Source organism: Belonocnema kinseyi, chromosome 6 (assembly GCF_010883055.1).
Source record: "Belonocnema kinseyi isolate 2016_QV_RU_SX_M_011 chromosome 6, B_treatae_v1, whole genome shotgun sequence".
NCBI lineage: Eukaryota > Metazoa > Arthropoda > Insecta > Hymenoptera > Cynipidae > Belonocnema > Belonocnema kinseyi.
Window position 1 is genome coordinate 55,892,105 of NC_046662.1, and position 17,434 is coordinate 55,909,538.

A 17,434-nucleotide genomic window follows, 5' to 3' on the forward strand; every position below is an offset into this window, starting at 1 on the left:
AGTAATTCAACCCGAATCCCGGGTGATCCAGAGTAATCCATATATATATAATCCAGCGTAATCCACTTTTCATACACGTAATTCAAAGTAATTTATGTAATTAGAATTATTCTTCGTCGAAAATCCTTAATTTTTATTGAAAATTTAACTGTTTCGTGAAAACTTAATCTTCTTTGTAGGACATTCAACATTTTTGTTGAGCAGTCATTTTTTTATTAAAAAGTCAACTTTTGTGTTAAATATTATCTTTTAAAGTTGGGAATTCATTTATTTGGGCAGAAAATTGAGCTATTTTGTTGAAAATTCAACCTTTTCCCAGGCAGAAATATTATGTATAGGCTATACTTGGTGTGAAGTATTATATAAAATATTCACTTGTTTTGTACATTTTTTATATAAAACAAATGAATATTATATATAAAAGTTCACGCTTTATATATGAACTATATATAATTTTTTGCATGGGTAATTAAAAATCAATTTTTTTTCAATGTTAATTTTCTATTTTTCTATTTAAAATGTCAACTACTTGATTAAAATTTGGACTAATTTATTAAAAACTTAGTTTTCTGGTGGAAGATTCCTGATCCTGGTTAAAATCTCAAGGTAGAATATAAACTAATTTCCTTGTTCAAAATATAATTATTTTAATTAAAAATTTAACTTCTGCATTATCAGTAGAAATCTGTCTTTCTTAGTTGAACATTTATGTATTTTGTTGAAAATTAGACTTTTTGTTACAAAATTAATATTCTTGCTTGAAAAATCATCTTTTCAGTAGAAAATTAAACTACCTTTTTTTTCTTTACGTCTCTTATTTTGGTCAGAAATCAATCTAGTTTGTAAAAAATTCAACATTTCTGTTGAAAGACATCTTTTGGTTGACGACTCATAATTTAATTTGAAAATTCGACTCTTTGGTGGTTAAAATTTAATCTTTATTGTAGAAAACACAAGAATTTTCTAAAAACGTTATTTCTGTTGTTGTTAAAAATGTAACTGTTTTTTTTTTTAATATTCATCTTTTCAGGTTAAAAGCTTATCTACTTAAGTAAAAAATTCAAATATTTTTTTGATAATTCATTTTTGTTATTAACATATTTTAGATTAATAAACTCAACCACTTTGTTGAAAGTTAAACTACTTCTTTAAAAATTGATTTTTTTGTTAAAAATTGATTTTTCTCCTGCAATTTCAACTAGTCCACTTTTAGTAGAAAATGTAGGTTTTTTGTTTGATTATTTAACTATTTGGTTTAAAAATTTCTCTTTTTTAGAAGAAAATTAAACAACTTTGTTAAGATGTAACATTCTAAAATAAAAAATCGAGTGTTTTGTTTCACATCCATCTATTTGGTTGAGAATTTAACTATTTTGTCTAAAATAAGTTGCTTTTTTAATAAAAAATTAATGTTTATAGTGAAAATTGAAAAATTGTTTAAAAATTCGGTTTTTTCGTTTGATAATTCTTCTTCAAACCTTACTAGAGTAAACTTATATAACTCAGTGTAATTTTTGAATACACTAGAAAAAATGCTTCGCTGTACCAGTTAAACGTTTAGCTGAATTTTGTCTTCCAAGAAAATATAGCTGCATCAGCTAAATTTCTAGCTGTCTTAGCTCAATTTTCCATCTAGAAATTATTTAGCTTATTTATCTAGATCATTTCTAGATTGCAAATTGAGCTAAAACAGCTAGAAATTTAGGTGAAAACGCCATATTTTCTTGGGAGATGAAATCTAGTTAAACTTTTAGTTGGGACAGCTAAACCATTTTTTTCAGTGTGAAATAGTTCTTCTTTGAAATTTTTTTTTTAAATGTTAATTTCTGACGTGCTTTGGAATTGTGTTTAACTAATTATTATTTCAGAAGCATAATCCAGCCGGGAAGTAGAGACCAGTAGTCAATAATTAGTAAAGTACACACATTCGGCCTGTTAACGACTTGCTAATGCTTTCCGTGGCTTTAAACGTGCGACGGTGTCTTAATATACCCCATAAGAATAAAGTGCGTGACAATATTCAGATATTTCTGAACGAATCGCTGCGTGGGAGGGGCGGAAAGAAGACTTTAAACTTATGGTTACAAGTTTTTTTTTTATTATTCTGTTGGCGTGAAAGTATTCAAGGGAGTGACCATCGGTCGTAATCATACACGTACGTGTCATACGACGTGCATCTTAAAAATGACAATAACGATTATTATATTTTCGAAAACAATAGACGGCATAATGAAAGGCACAAAAAATTATTTTTTTCGGATAGAATGGCGATCTTATTTCTTGTAGTCTGAAAAAAACTGGCTATAGTCCTTAGCTGTGAAAAAATTACTCTCTAGCTTCACTAGGATTCGAACCCAGGTCTACAGCTTGCCTATCTTGTGCTTTAATGCTCTAGGCTTTACATAGTAGTTAGAACGACTGACCAGCAATCTGCTAAAAACTATAGCAATGTGGCTTTTCTAAAAATATTCTTTTCGTGTTTTCAAAATTCGATTTAAGCAATAAAAAATTGTTCTGAGAAGCTCCAACTTTTTTTCTTTGCTTATATTTTGTTCAGTTTCTGCTTCTACAATAAAGGTATCCTATCATTTGTATAGGGGCTTGATCATTATCGAGACCAGGAATTTTTGTTTGTAAACATAGTCTTTTTTGTAGTTGTACACACCAAAACACTATGACACCATAACTTAGACTTTTATTAAAATGTTGTCTAAATTGGATTGTAATTTTAATATTATAATAATGTTAATTTGTCGAAATTTGGATATTCATAATTCTCTTGAAATGTATGTTGAATATGTATCGTTTTTAGTCGAAAATTAAAATATTTGACTGAAGAATAATATATTTTGTTGAAGATTAGTTTTTATAGTAAAAAATTATCTTTCTGGTTTAAAAAAACCATCATTTTCGTGAAAAATATAACTGCTTAATTGAATGTTGAACTCCTTTTTTGAAAATTGATCGTCTATAAATTTATCATTTAAGTTAAAAATTCGTTTACCTTGTGGAAAATAAACTATCTTTATTTTATTATTATACTATTAGTGTCAATCAACTATTTACTTGAAAATGAACTTTTTTTATGTAAATTTCGTTTTTTGTTAAAAATGAGATTATTTTGTAGAAAATTGGTCTTTTGGCTCAAAAATTTAACTACTTAGCAGAAAATTAACGCTTTTAATGAAAAATCATATTTTTGGGTTAAGAATTTAACTGTTTTGTAGATAATTCATCTTTTTGGATTCAGAATTCAAAAATGTTCATAAAAATGTATGTATTTTGTTGAAAATTCGCCTTTTCGGTAGAGAATTAATCTTCTAGGTGAAAAATCCATTTTTTGTTGTTAAAAATCCAACTCTTTGTAGAAAATTCTACCATTTAGTAGAAAGCCACCGTTTTTTCTTAAAAAGTTATATCTTTTGTGAATTTAAAAATTCTGTCGAAAAATTCATGTATTTTGTTTAAAATTCACATTTTTAGGTTGGAAATCCTACTCTTTAATTGATAATTATAATATTTTCTTGTATTTTTTTTGTTACATTTTTTAAGAATTTATTTAAGTCAAAAAGTAGATATCCCTTTTCTGGTTGACAATGTATATTTTTAATTAAAAATTTATCTTTTCTATTTGAAAACTCCACTATTTGGTAAAAAATTTAACTTTTTTGTCAAAAATTAGGCTATTTTGTAGAACATTCTTCTTTTTGACATGAAATAATATTTTCGGGTTGTTAATTTTTAAAAGAGAAAATAAAAGAACAAAATTTTTGTTTAAAGTTCATGTATTTTTATGAAAACTCGTCTTCTTTGGTAAAACATTAATCTTTTTGGTGGAAAATTCATCACCCTTTTTGAGGCCGCAAGATTTTTTTTAAATATAATTTTCAATTATTTTTTTTTGTAAACGATGTAAGATATCAAAAAAGGGCAAGAGGTTTTTTTTTTAAACTTTACAGGTGTGTAAACTATTATCTAAACATTTTCTTGGCCGCTTGTTGTTTCCGAAAAAATTTCAAAAATTTAGATTTTTCATTGTGTACGTATGCCGGCTTTTGCGCCTCTTCACTTTCATACTGATAATAACAATAACACTAATAATTATTACAATTGATTTTTTAACAACCGTGAAAAATTTGAATTATCAAACTAAATTTTTTGGTTGCTTGAACCAAAACTTCCGGTAGATAATTATTTACTTGATTCAGCCGGAAAATTTTATTTGTACAATAAAATAATGTATTGCATCAACAAAAGTGTGTTTGATTGAAACGAATTTTCATCTATATCCAAGAAAACAGTCTTTTTTATTTAAGAAAATTTTGAGCCAGACCTGCCTGAATGATTTGATATGGGAATAATCATTTTAATATTTTAAACCTATTTCAAAAGGTTTATCCCAAACTAAGAAAGAACTTTTCAACTTGGCTGCACAATTCGCTAATATTTAAATAATAGTTTCAATTTCTCTTGCAATTAGTACCACTTTAAATATTAAATTTATATCAAACGTTAGGCTTATTTCAAACTTCGGAACCAGTCCAAAATTAATTTAAAAAGTCGGGGCTTTTAGAATTCGCGGGTATTCCTTAAATGATTATAAAAATAAAAAATAAAAATTTTGTGGTAAAACTGTGAAATAAGAATATTTTTTATATTTTTAATTGTGTACCTAAATGAGTGTTGGATAAGTTACTTTTTTAAGTAACTAGTTACAGTTACTATAATATGAAGTAATTTCAAGTTACTCAAAAAGTTACTTTTTTCACTTTCTTAATTTTATAACATAAAAATCAAAATAACTTAGATGGTAATACACAAAAACTGAATTTAAAAACAAATAGGCACTAGTTACAGTAAATAAAAATAAGCAATATATTTCGACGAGTGAACAACGATATATAGTAACAGAATAAAATTCAAATTGAGTAACAGTCAAGTCTCCTTTTGTATGATTCAATTGCAAACGCTTTAAATTTCTAAAATTTTAAGTAAAAATATTGCATTTCAAACAAAATAAATGCATTTTTAACAAAATAATTGAATTTTTAACTAGTGAGATAAACTTTCAAAAGAAGTTCAATTTCCAACTAACAGAAAAGTTGAAATTTCAAGACAAAAGGATGAATTGTCAAAGGAAAGTTATTTTTCAACCAAATAACTAGAATTTTTACCAAAATAGTTAAATTTTCAACCAAATAGTTGAATTTTCTACCAAAATATTTAAATGGTCCAACCAAAACAAAACGAGTTTGTAACAAAGTAGATAAATTTTTTAACCAAAGTGATGAATTTCCAACTAAAATTATAAGTTCTTATTAAAAGAAATTATTTTTCAATCAAGTATTTCAACTTTCAACTAGCTAATAAAATTTTCAAAGAGAAAAGCCAAATTTTCAGAAAATTAGTTGAACCCTAATATACATTTTTTTACCAAAAGAAATTATTTTCACACCAAATGTATGAACTTTAAACAAACAAAGATTTGTTATTTTACAACCAACTAGTTAAGCTTTCTAACAAAATAGTTCAATTTTTAATAAAATACATAAATTTGCAACCAAACAAATGAATTTTCATACGAAAAATATTAATTTTCATCAGAGCAGTTAATTTTCAACCAAATAGTTGAATTTTCTACAATTTACAAACCAAATAAACAAATTTTTAAATCAAAGTAATTGTAGTTCCAACTAATAAGATAATTTTCAACCAAATAGTTTAATTTTCTACCAAAATATTTGAATCTTCCAACAAAAAAAGAAGAATTAAAAAAAAAGTAGTTACTTTTTTTTAATAAAGTTATTTATCTATTAACATACATTTTTCACCAGAAGAAATGATTTTCAAACTAAAACCATAATTTTTCTACAAAAGAGTTAAATTTTCAAACTGAGAATATGAATTTAAAAAAAAAATTCCTTATTTTCAACCTACTAGTTGATCTTTCTACCAAAACAGTAGAATTTTTAACAAAAAAATTAATTTTCAATCAAACAGTCAAGGTTTCTACCATTTTCAATCCAATAAATGCATTTTCAGCTAAAAAGATAAATTTTTAACTTAAAAGTTAATTTACAACCAGATAGTTGAAGTTTTTACTAAAATATTTGAATCTGCAAACAAAAAAGAAATGAATTTGGAACAATGTAGTGAAATTTTGTAAGCAAAGTGATGAATTTGCAACTAAAATTATGAATCTTCAACCAAAGAAATGGTTTGTTAAATATTTTGATGAATTTTTAGCCAAACAGCTGAACCCTTTACAGAAATGTTTTTAACAAAAAAGATGAATATTGAAAAAAAAAACAAATTTGATACCGAGAAAAAATAATAACTTTTCTCTAAATTGTTTAATTTTAAAGCCGAAATGATAAAGCTTAAAAAAATTAATATTCGTTATCTTTAAACATATAAAATAGTAGAATTTTCAACAACAAAATTTATTTTCAACTAAAAAGTGGAATTTTCTACCATTTTCAAACAAAATAGAAGAATTTTAAGCTAGAGTTAAGTTTTAAACTATAAAGTTAATTCATAGCTGAACCCTTTACAGACATTTTTTAACAAAAAAGACAAGTATTGAGAACAAAAACGATATCAAACATAGGAAAAATAATAATTTGTCTGTAAATTCTTGAATTTCCAATCCGAAAGGTCCTTAAATTTTTAAGCAAAATAGATGAAGTTTTAACTAGAAACATAATAGTTGATAATACGTTTGACCAAAAAAATAGCAGTTTCGAAATAAAATTATAAATCTTGAACCAAAGAACTGATTTTTTAATGATTTTCATTATTCTTTAGCAAAACAGGTGAGCTCTTTACAGATATTTTTTTACCAAAAAAGATAAATATTGAGAAAAAATTTCAAACCAAGAAAAAAAAATTTTTTCTCTTAACTGTAGAATATTCTAGACAAAAGAAATTATTTATAGAAAATAGTTACATTTTTAAATCGGGAATATAAATTTTTAACAAAATAAATGAACTTTCAAACAAGTAGTTAAATTTTTAACCAAAATAGACGAATTCTTAACGAGAGAGTTAATAGTTGATATAACTTTATAAAAAAAAAAGGAATTCCAACAAAATAGCAAATTACAAATAAAGTAACTTTTTCGTAACTTAGTTACATGTAATAAGTTACTACCATTTTTGATCCAAATACCAAATCATGACACCCTCTTTCATTCCAAACTTTTTTTACTTCTTCAAAGTTTGGATACACAATTTGCTAATGTATCAAAATTATTTCATAAGTGTTTAAAATAGCCTGGCGGCATCCAAGAATTTGTAATATTCCACACACAAAAAAATCGGGAACAACAGGAATAAGACTTGAAAGCGACTCTCGCCATTAGAGCAAATGACAGTTGTGCGCCCAGATTGTCGGAGATGCTCGGTAGCGTGGGAACAGAGTATCTTGAGCCTTCCCAAAACAAAACACGAGCCAGAAGGCAAGGCAGCGAAGACGGGGCACGCGACGCACCTGTGGAGGCCCTCCGCCCCCGCCAAGGCCTTTTTATATTAAGCTGTTACCTCAAGTCAAGCACGCCCCCGCGTGCCGGCACGGGACTGGAGTGTCACGAGGGGAAAGGCAACTTCCTCACCGGAGAAACAGAGTCAGTAGCAAGAGCGGTTGCTGGCTGGGGAGGCGAAGGCGGCGCACAGTGGACAGTGGGGCGGAATGTAGTGACCGTGGACAAATGAACTTTTAGCCAAAACCGTTTAACCGATTTGAATCATCTTTTTTTTTATTAGGAAAAAACGCGATTATTTCTTTCGTCTTGGGGGTCGTCCATAAGTTAATTAACCAATGGAGGGGTGGGGGCTACATTTGTTAACATGGGGGAAGTAAAGTTCATTCATTCTAACCTAATAAGTTAGAAAATCACTTCTATATTTCAGACTTTACACTCCTCCCCGATTCCCCCCTTTTCATATTTTTTCACGAATTCTTTTTTTCCTTTTTTTCAAAAAACTCATTAAAAATTGTACTTATTGAAAATTTAACTAATTGATCAAATTTTGACTTGTTTTTTAAGTATAATCTTTTTTTATGAAAAATTTAAGAAATTTAACGACTTCATTGGAAGTTGCGCAGCTTTGTTAAAAATGCAGTTCTGTTTGAGACTTTCTTCTTCGATTGAAAATTTGACTATTCCATTTTTAGAACAATGGAATGTTATATGCGCCCGACAAATTTTATATTAATTTTCATCATTTACCCAATTTTCGAATGACTATTTATTTGTTAAAAGCTTTTGATCGCTTAAATTATTGCTGAAATTAGACTCTGAAAGAATGTAAACATTCAAATAATTTTTCCTTTGTTATATTTTTTTTATTTTAACTTACATTTTTTAAATTTCGATTTATTAATGACCTTTTAATCTTACTCCATAGAATTTATTTTTTAAGAGAGTCGGTTAATATTTAATTATTCAATTTACAAAATAAAAATTATTAAATAAATATTTTTAATTAAAACATTCAAATAATTTATTCCTAATATTTTTATACTTAAAATGTCATTTCTGAAAATATAAATTATTAATAACCTATAGTCCTATATCATACCAATTTTCGAAAAAATTAAAACGTATGCACGTATAATTTATAAAAACAATTTCAGATACTCATATCACAACATCACACACATTTAAAAAATATATATAAGTGTATTAGATGTATCTTAAACAAAAAATGGAGTTTTATTATTCAAACAAAAGCCAATAATAAATTACAAAATCTTAAAGTAAATATTCAATTTGTTACTTAATTGACAACAATTGAAATTCGATCTTTATATAATTTAATATTCTAAAAAAATTAAACTTTCAATAATTAGTTAATCAGTTTACAACATTAAAATGCAATAAAAAATTATTTTCAATAAAACATTTAAATCATTTCTAACTCAAATTTGTCTGAAACTTTGAATTATTAATATTTTTTTAAACTAATTTCATAAAAAATTAAAATATATGTTCATGTAATTTTGAAATCAGATTGTAGATACTCGTTTCACAACTTGAAAAACACATTTGAAAAATTCTAGAATTGGTATGGACTTATTTTAAACATAAATAAACTTTTATTACAGAAATGATAGCAAATATTTAATAACATAACCTTAAAATAAATAATCAATTTATGTTACTCAGTAGAGAAAAATTAAAATTCAAGATTTATGTAGCCGAATATTGTTGAAAAAAATGAATCAGCTAATAATTAATTAATCTATTCACGGCATAAAAAGCATTAAATAATCATTTTCATTTAAACATTCGAATAATTTAAAAAAAAATCATTTTCACTATCATTTCTGGAATTTTAATTCGTTGAAAAACAGGTACAATCACGCCCAAAGAAAAATTTTCTGGATTCACCCTTGACACTGAAAAAAATGTTTAGTTAGACCAACTATTGAGTTTGTGAGATATCGTACTGACATTTTGTTAGTTGCGACAAACATTTACTTAGTTTCTGGTACTGACTGAATAGTCACTACAACTAATGGAATTGCTGTACCAACCAATAAAATAGCAGTATCAACTAATAAAATAACAGTACCATATCTTACTAACTAAATAGTTGCCTCAACTAATAATTTTTTTCTGTAGATTTTGAGTCTTATATTTTTCGTGCTTATAATTCTTTCGTCTTGACCTTATAATTTGTTTTTCTTCAATTCTTTTTTCACAAGTGTCTACATCTTTAAAGCTGTAATAAACGAACTTTCCGGTTTTAATTGCCCGGTAAACTTAAATGTTGATTATCCGCCGTGAATTTATATGGGTACGAGAGGTAATTATGAATCGTTAAAAACCTTCTGCGAGTCCTATTTGGACGGGGCCCATTTAAATAGCGAATCGTAAATGGTGCTTCTTGCACTTGGACTTATTACGATACTGTTTCTGATCTCGCTGATTTTGCCACTTTCATAAAATACTTTGACATTTAAGTCGCGTACGCACCTCGTTTAACGACCACGTGTTAATTAAAAAAAAAAACAGTTTGTCCTCGACCTGAAGTTACAGTCCATCTTCTCAATAGTACCGCGACCGGGCTTTTAGGGGAACCTTTCTCGGGAAACTTTTTTCGGAATGGGATTCCCCCACCACTGTCACGTTCTCGAGCGCGCACGAATTTCGCAAGCTCTTTCTCAATAGTTTAAAATTCAACTTTTTCGTTGAGAGTTCTTGAATTTTATTAAAAATTGGTCTTTTTTCGTAGTAAATTATTCTTTTGGTTTAAAAACACATCTTTTTTAGTTGAAACTTTAAATTTTTGGTTCAAAATTCTTGGATTCATTTTTTTGTTTGCTTAAAATTCAACTGGTTAGTTAAGAATGATTAAATTACATTAAAAATTTGTCTTTTTCGGTTTTAAATTAATCTTTTTGTTTAAAAATTCATCCTTTTAGTTGTAATTTCAACTTTTTATTTGATAATTCTTGAATTTTGTTAAAAAGTCGGTTCTTTTGATTCAAAATTAAACAGCAAGGTTTTAATGTATAACTGCTTGCTTAAAAACAAAAAGAAAATTATTTCTTTCGTGGAAATTTAAATTTATGGAGGAGAATTCTTGAAGTTTATTGAAAATTCTTCTTTTTTCGTAGCAAATTCATCTTTATGTTTAAAAATTCATATTTTTTACTTGAAAGTATAACTTTTTGATTGAGAATTCTTAAAATTTGTTTAAAATTCTTTTTTTTCAGTTAAAAATTAAACAGCAGCGTTTTAAAGTTGAACTATCCTCTTAAAAACATAAGAAATGTTATTGTTTTCGTAAAAATTTAAATGTATGAATGAAAATTGTTGAAGCTCATTGAAAAAAATTTTTTCGTAGTAAACTAATCTTTTTTTTTAAATTAATGTTTTTGTTAAAAATTCAACTGCTTGATTTTTAATTCTTGAATTTGGTTAAAAATTCATTTTTTGGTTTAAGAATTAAACAACTAGGTGTTAAAGTTGAACTACTTTCTTGAAAATTAAAAAAAAAAATCATTTTTTATCTCTTCCTGAAAAATTTAACCTTTTATTTAAGAATTTAAGTTCTAAGGTGAATCACTTTCTTAGAAACTGAAAAATTTCTTTATTTCTTCAAAATTTAACTTTTCGGGTGAGAATTCTTGAATTATATTTAAAATTCTTTTTTCGTACTAAATGAATCTTTTTCTTTTAATTAGTCTTTTTTAGTTGAAAATTCAACTTTTTGATTTAGAATTATTGAATTTGGTTGAAACTTCCTTTTTTGGTTGTTAAAAATTAAACAGCAAGGTTTTAAATTTGAACTACTTTCTTAAAAACTAAAAAAAGAGTAATTTTTTATCTCTTTCTTAAAAATTTAGCTTTTTGTTTGAGAATTCTTCAATTTGATTGAAAATTCGTTTACTTCAGATAAAAATTAAACAGCAAGGTTTTATAGTTGTACTGCTTTCTTAAGAACTAAAAAAAATTTTTTATCTCTTTCTTAAAAATTTAACTTTTTGCTTGAGAATTCTTTAATTTGGTGAAAAATTCGGTTTTTTTTCTTTTTAAAATTAAGTAGCAAGGTTTTAAAGTTAATTACTTTCTTAAAAACTGAAAAAATTTCTTTCTTTCTCAAAAATTTAACTTTTCGGATAAGAAGTCTTGAACTACATTTTAAATTCTTTTTTCGTAGTAAATGAATCGTTTTGTTTGAAAATTCATTTTTTTAGTTGAAAATTCAACTTTTTGGTTCAGAATTCTTAAACTATGTTGAAAAAAAGTTTTCGGTAGAAAATTAATTTTTTTGGTTTCAAAATTCATCTTTTTGGTTAAAAATGTAACAACTGAGTTTTACATTTGAACTACTTTCTCCAAAATGAATTTTGTATTTGAAGATTCAAAATTTCCGTAAAAAAGTCATCCGTTTGGTTGGAAATTAAACTGTTTTGTTGAAAATACCTTTTTTGTTTTGTTAAAAATTTACTTAGATACTTGAAAATTAATCTTTTCTGGTATAAAACTATTTTAAATTAAAATATCATTATTTTTCATTTTTTAATTCAACACGATTACGTAGACAAAAACACATACTGAGAACTTAAATTTCTAGAGAGGAACATTCAAATATGATATTTACATATTTTATTCCAAATTTCTAAGTTTTAAGTGAAAGACACGATTTTTTAACCAAATAGTTGAATCCTCACTCAAAACATATGATTTTTATACAATTTTTCAAGAAATATGTTAATTTTTTACCGAATAGTTTAATTTTTTACACAAATAGTTGAGCTTTCAACCAAATCTATGCATTTTCAATAGAAACGGTGATTTTTAAAGAAATAGTTTACTTTTCTACCAAATTTTTGCATCCTGAAGCCAAAAAGAAGATTTTTCTACAAAACAGTTGAATTTTGAAAAAAAATTAATTTATAACCGAATAGTTGAATTTCCTACAAAAAAAAATTATTAACCAAAATATGTGAATCTTTTACTAAGTAATTAATCTTTAAACCAATTAGTCGATTTTTTTAACCCAAACGCATACATTTTTATCCCAGAAGATTAATTATACGAAAATAGACGAATTTTCAAACAAATACTAAAATTTTCCAACTGCAAAAATTAATTTTCGAACCAAAAACGGAATAAAGTCATTTGTACTTAAGTGTGAGTCAATTTTTAAGAAACAATCAAAACAAATTTTCAACAAAATACTTAAATAATTAACCAAAGAGATGAATTTTCAACTAAAATTATCAATAAGAAAATGAAGTTTCAACAAAAGAGTTGGACTTAAAACCACATGATTGAATTTTCAACCGGAATTACTTTTTTAATTTAATTTAATTTTCCACAAAATAGTCGAATTTCCTACCAAGGCAGTTAAATTCTGAAAGTTATAAGATTATTTTCTACAAATCAGTGTATTTTTCTACCTGATAATATAAATTTTCGGCGAAATTCAATTTTAAACTAAAAACGACGAATTTTCAATAAAATAGTTGAAATTTCAACCAAAAAAATTTGCCACAAAAATAGATGAATTTTTAACAAGATAGTGGAGTTTTAATATTAAAAAGTCGGATGTTTTAGTAAACCGTTAAATTTAAAACTCAAAAAGGTCCATTTTAACCGAATAATTTATTTTTAACCAAATTGTTGACTTTTAATCAAATAGTTGATATTTAACAACAAAAATTAATTTTTAAACGAATAGTTGAATTCTTAACAACATTATTAATTTATAATCAAGAAAGATAAATTTTCAATTAAGGAAGATGACTTATTCCAACAAACGGTATGAATTTTCAATCCAAAATGTTCAATTTTTCATTAAAAATTACAAATTTCCAACAAAACCGTTACATTTTTGACTAAGGAATTTAATTTTTAATCAAAAAGTGGAATTCTCTACTAAAATAGCAGAATTTTCAACAAAACAGTTGAATACAATTTTTAACAAATTAATTAAAATTTCTCCTAAAAGTGATGAATTCTAATCCAAAAATATAATCATAGGACTTCCATCAAAAAATAAAGACAGTCCCTTGCATAGGATCAAACTATTTTCAAAAATATTACCTGATTTTTATTTAAAATAAATGCAGACTTTTTATTTATTTTCTATTTATTATTTTTACATTCTTTTGCTTCAGGCGCTAAAAATAATTTAAAGATTATTTTGTTTCGAGACAAAAAGAACTTAAGTACGGGTTGATTAACAAAAAATTAGTCTAATCCTGTTTATTTCAAAGGAAATCAGGCATCTGATTTGACACTGACCTCTGACCTCAGAACATGGACCAATGTCCTGAAAACTTTGACCTTTGACGTATAACTTCTCACTTAAAAATAGGTGCCTAAACTTGATTCAATTTAAAAAAAAAAAATTAAGAACCAAACTTGGACTCTGATCTAAAAACTTTGATATCTAAAGTAAAAATAGTAACCTTTGACCTCTGGTTTCTGACTTAAAGATAGGTGAATTAATAAAAAAATAGGGTCAACTAACTTTGACCCCTGGTCTGAAAACGTTGAGCTCTCAAGTCCAAAATATGACCTTTGACCTCTGACGTGTGACTTCAAGATAGATGGCTTCTATTGAGTGCATGAAAAAAAAATTAGAATCGCCTAACTTGGACTCCTGACCTACAAACTTTGATCTCTAAACTCAAAATTGTAACCTTTGAACTCTGCCTTTCGACTCAAAGATAGGTGTCAACTATCAAGTGAATTATTAAAAAATCAGGGTCACCTAACTTGAACTCTTGGATTAAAAAGCGTTGACCTCTAAAGTCAAAACTACGAACTTTGACCTCTGGCTTCAGACCTAAAATAGATGTCTGTTCCTGAATAAATGTAAAAAAATCATCATCGCCAGACTTGTATTCCTGTCATGCAAACTATAACCTCTAAACTCACAAATATGACATTTAACCCCCAAAATAGATGGCTGCTCTTGAGTTCGCTCTTGAGTGAATTAAAAGAATCACCTAACTTGGACTCCTGACCTGCAAACTTTGACCTCTAAACTCAAAACTTTGACCTTTGATCTTTGTCTTCTGACACAAAGATAGGTGCCAGCTCTAGAGTCAATGAAAGATAATTAGAATCGCCTAACGACTTAATATGGTTCGCAAGTTCACTCAAAGTAAGGGTCCTTAGCCTTACTGGGATGAGTATGTGGGTTGCTTGACTCAAGACAGTCGCATCCAGTTGCATGAATGGATAAGTTGATAAAAGCGACGAGGCGCGATACGCACGTCACACACATGTGACCACAATCTGAATAAGAAAATATGTCTATTATGTTGTTACAATAACGATATCAATTCATTGACTGTCCTGGCTCACTCTGCGCGCCCATTGTCTTCAAGCGGCTGTTAGGTGCATACATTCGATGACATAAGTTCTTGCCACTGATAACCCTATGACACAGCAATCATTTAAGAAAGCATGTACGATCACCGAGGCACGTTCCACAAACTCTGATCATATTTTCTTCACTATTTTCATTTAACCCAACTTTTTATGTGGATTTGCATTTTCTTCATATACTTCTCCCATCCTGACCCTCTTTATCTTTACCTATACCTCTTTTTCTCAGCTCCACTATTTCTTTACACCCCTTTCTTTTTCTTATCTTTTCTTCTTTCTGCCCAAAACCCTTTTTCCTACACTTACCTCATGTCCCTCTTCCCGCATTCTTCTCATTATAAACCATTTCTCTTAACTGAACATTCTCATCACTCCGCCCGCCTACCCTTCCCTTTTTACCATTCTCCTTCCTCCATAAATTCTTTTTTCTCTCCGCACTTACATTCTTATCACTCCTCCTTTCCATTTGCTTTTCCCTACCCTTATCCTCTATATCTCTACCTATACTCCTTTTTCTTAACTCTACTATTTCTTTACACCCCTTTCTTTTTCTTATCTTTTCTTCTTTCTGCCCAAAATCCTTCTATTTACACTTACCTCCTGTTCCTCTTCCCGCATACTTCTCCTTAAAACCCATTTTTCTTAACTGAACATTCTCATCACCCCGCCCTCCTACCCTTCCCTTTTTACTATTCTCCTTCCTTTATAAATTCTTTTTTCTCTCCGCACTTACATTCCTATCACTCCTCCTTTCCATTTGCCTTTCTCTACTCTTGTCTAAACACAACTATTTTCTTACAGCTTTTTCTTCCTCTTCTTTCTTCCACTTTCTACCTAAAGCCCTTCTCGCTACACTTACCTCCCCTTCTCACCCCCTTCCCACACACTTCTCTACAAAATTCCCTCCTAAACCCTCTCTTCTTCACCATTCTCCTTTCTCCACAAAATATTTCTCCTTTCCAAAATTACTTCCCTGTCATTGCTCCTTTCTCATTCCAGGTCCTTATCCAAACTGCATTTGTTCCTTACAACCTTCTTCCCCCCCCCCCTCCTTCTTCTCATTTATCTTAAATCCATTAACTTTTAACTTTTGACCTCTAAGATTTGACATTCGATTTTTGAATTACGAACTTTTACTTCCGACTTTTGACCTGTAAGCTTTGCCATTTGATTTTTGAACTATGAACTTTTAATTCTGACTTTTGACCTATAAGCTCTTACCTTTTAATTGTAACTTGAAATCCCTGACCTTTAAATATCACACCTTACACCTCTGAACTCTCATCACCCTTGACCTGTGACATCTGATTTCACCTTTAAGCTTTCATATTTGAATTGTGAACTCTTTTTTTATAATAACAAAAACAAAAGTTTACTTTATTCTTCAGGCACAATTTTCTAGTCTTAACTGTTTTTATAAAACAATTAATTATTGTTATTCATGAAAGTTATAGTAACGAATTGCCCAATTATTTTTAAAAGGTTAATAATATGACAAATAATTTTATAAAAGTAATTTTTTAAATGATAAATTGTTAATTACCTTAATTTTTACATAATTTAAAAAGTTTGCCCTAATGACTACGCGCGCGTGTCGTTTGTCTATTTGAGAAAACCCAGTTTTAATATAAAATAAAAATTTCGATTAACTATTGATATTTTAAACTTTTCTTTTTAAGATTATAAAATTATAATTTTCCTAAGAATCTTAAAAAATTTATAAAAGATTTTTGAAGATTTCTGATATAGCAAATTAAAATTATAACAAGTTCATTTTTAATCAAATAGTTTTCCACCAAAGAAGATGAATTTTCGACGAATAATGATATTAGTAATTAATATTTAAACAAAAAATAAAGATTTTAATTTTTCATAAAAAAGTTTAATTCAACCAAAAAAGACCAATTTTATTGGCAACAATAAAGGTGTACTGCAAACCAAACCAGATTAATTTTCAACTGAAGAGCTGCCATTTTAGCAAAGAAATATGAAGTTTCTACCAAAAAATATAAATTTTCAAACCCAAAACACGAAATTATAACAACAAAATTTAAAACAATCACAATTAAAAATTATTTTATAAATTTTCACAAATCTTTCACAAATTAAAAATATTTGAAATCCTTTGCAAACATCTAAAATTCATAAATATCCCTTAAACTGACCAGAATTACTCATCAATTTTTTTTTAAATCTTTAAAATTTTTGGAATCTTTTCAAGTTTAAAATGATGTTTAATCTTTTCAAAACTTCTAAATATCTCTTGATCACACTTGAATCTTTCTCAATTTTCTCTTGAAATGCATTTGCCCAAATAAAAAATCATTTGAAAATGTTTAAAAAGCTTTTTTTATTCGAAATCTTCAAAAATATATCCTTTTTCTAAATTTGTTGAAATATTTTAAAGTTGTTAATTATTATTATATTTTTTAACATTTCTAAACCTCCTAAATATCTTTTTTAAATTCTTGGTATTTGAAGAAAATTCTTAATAAATAAAAAATTTACTGAATAATGTAATTTATATTATAATTTATAATATATAATTTACAATAATATAATTACAATTATAT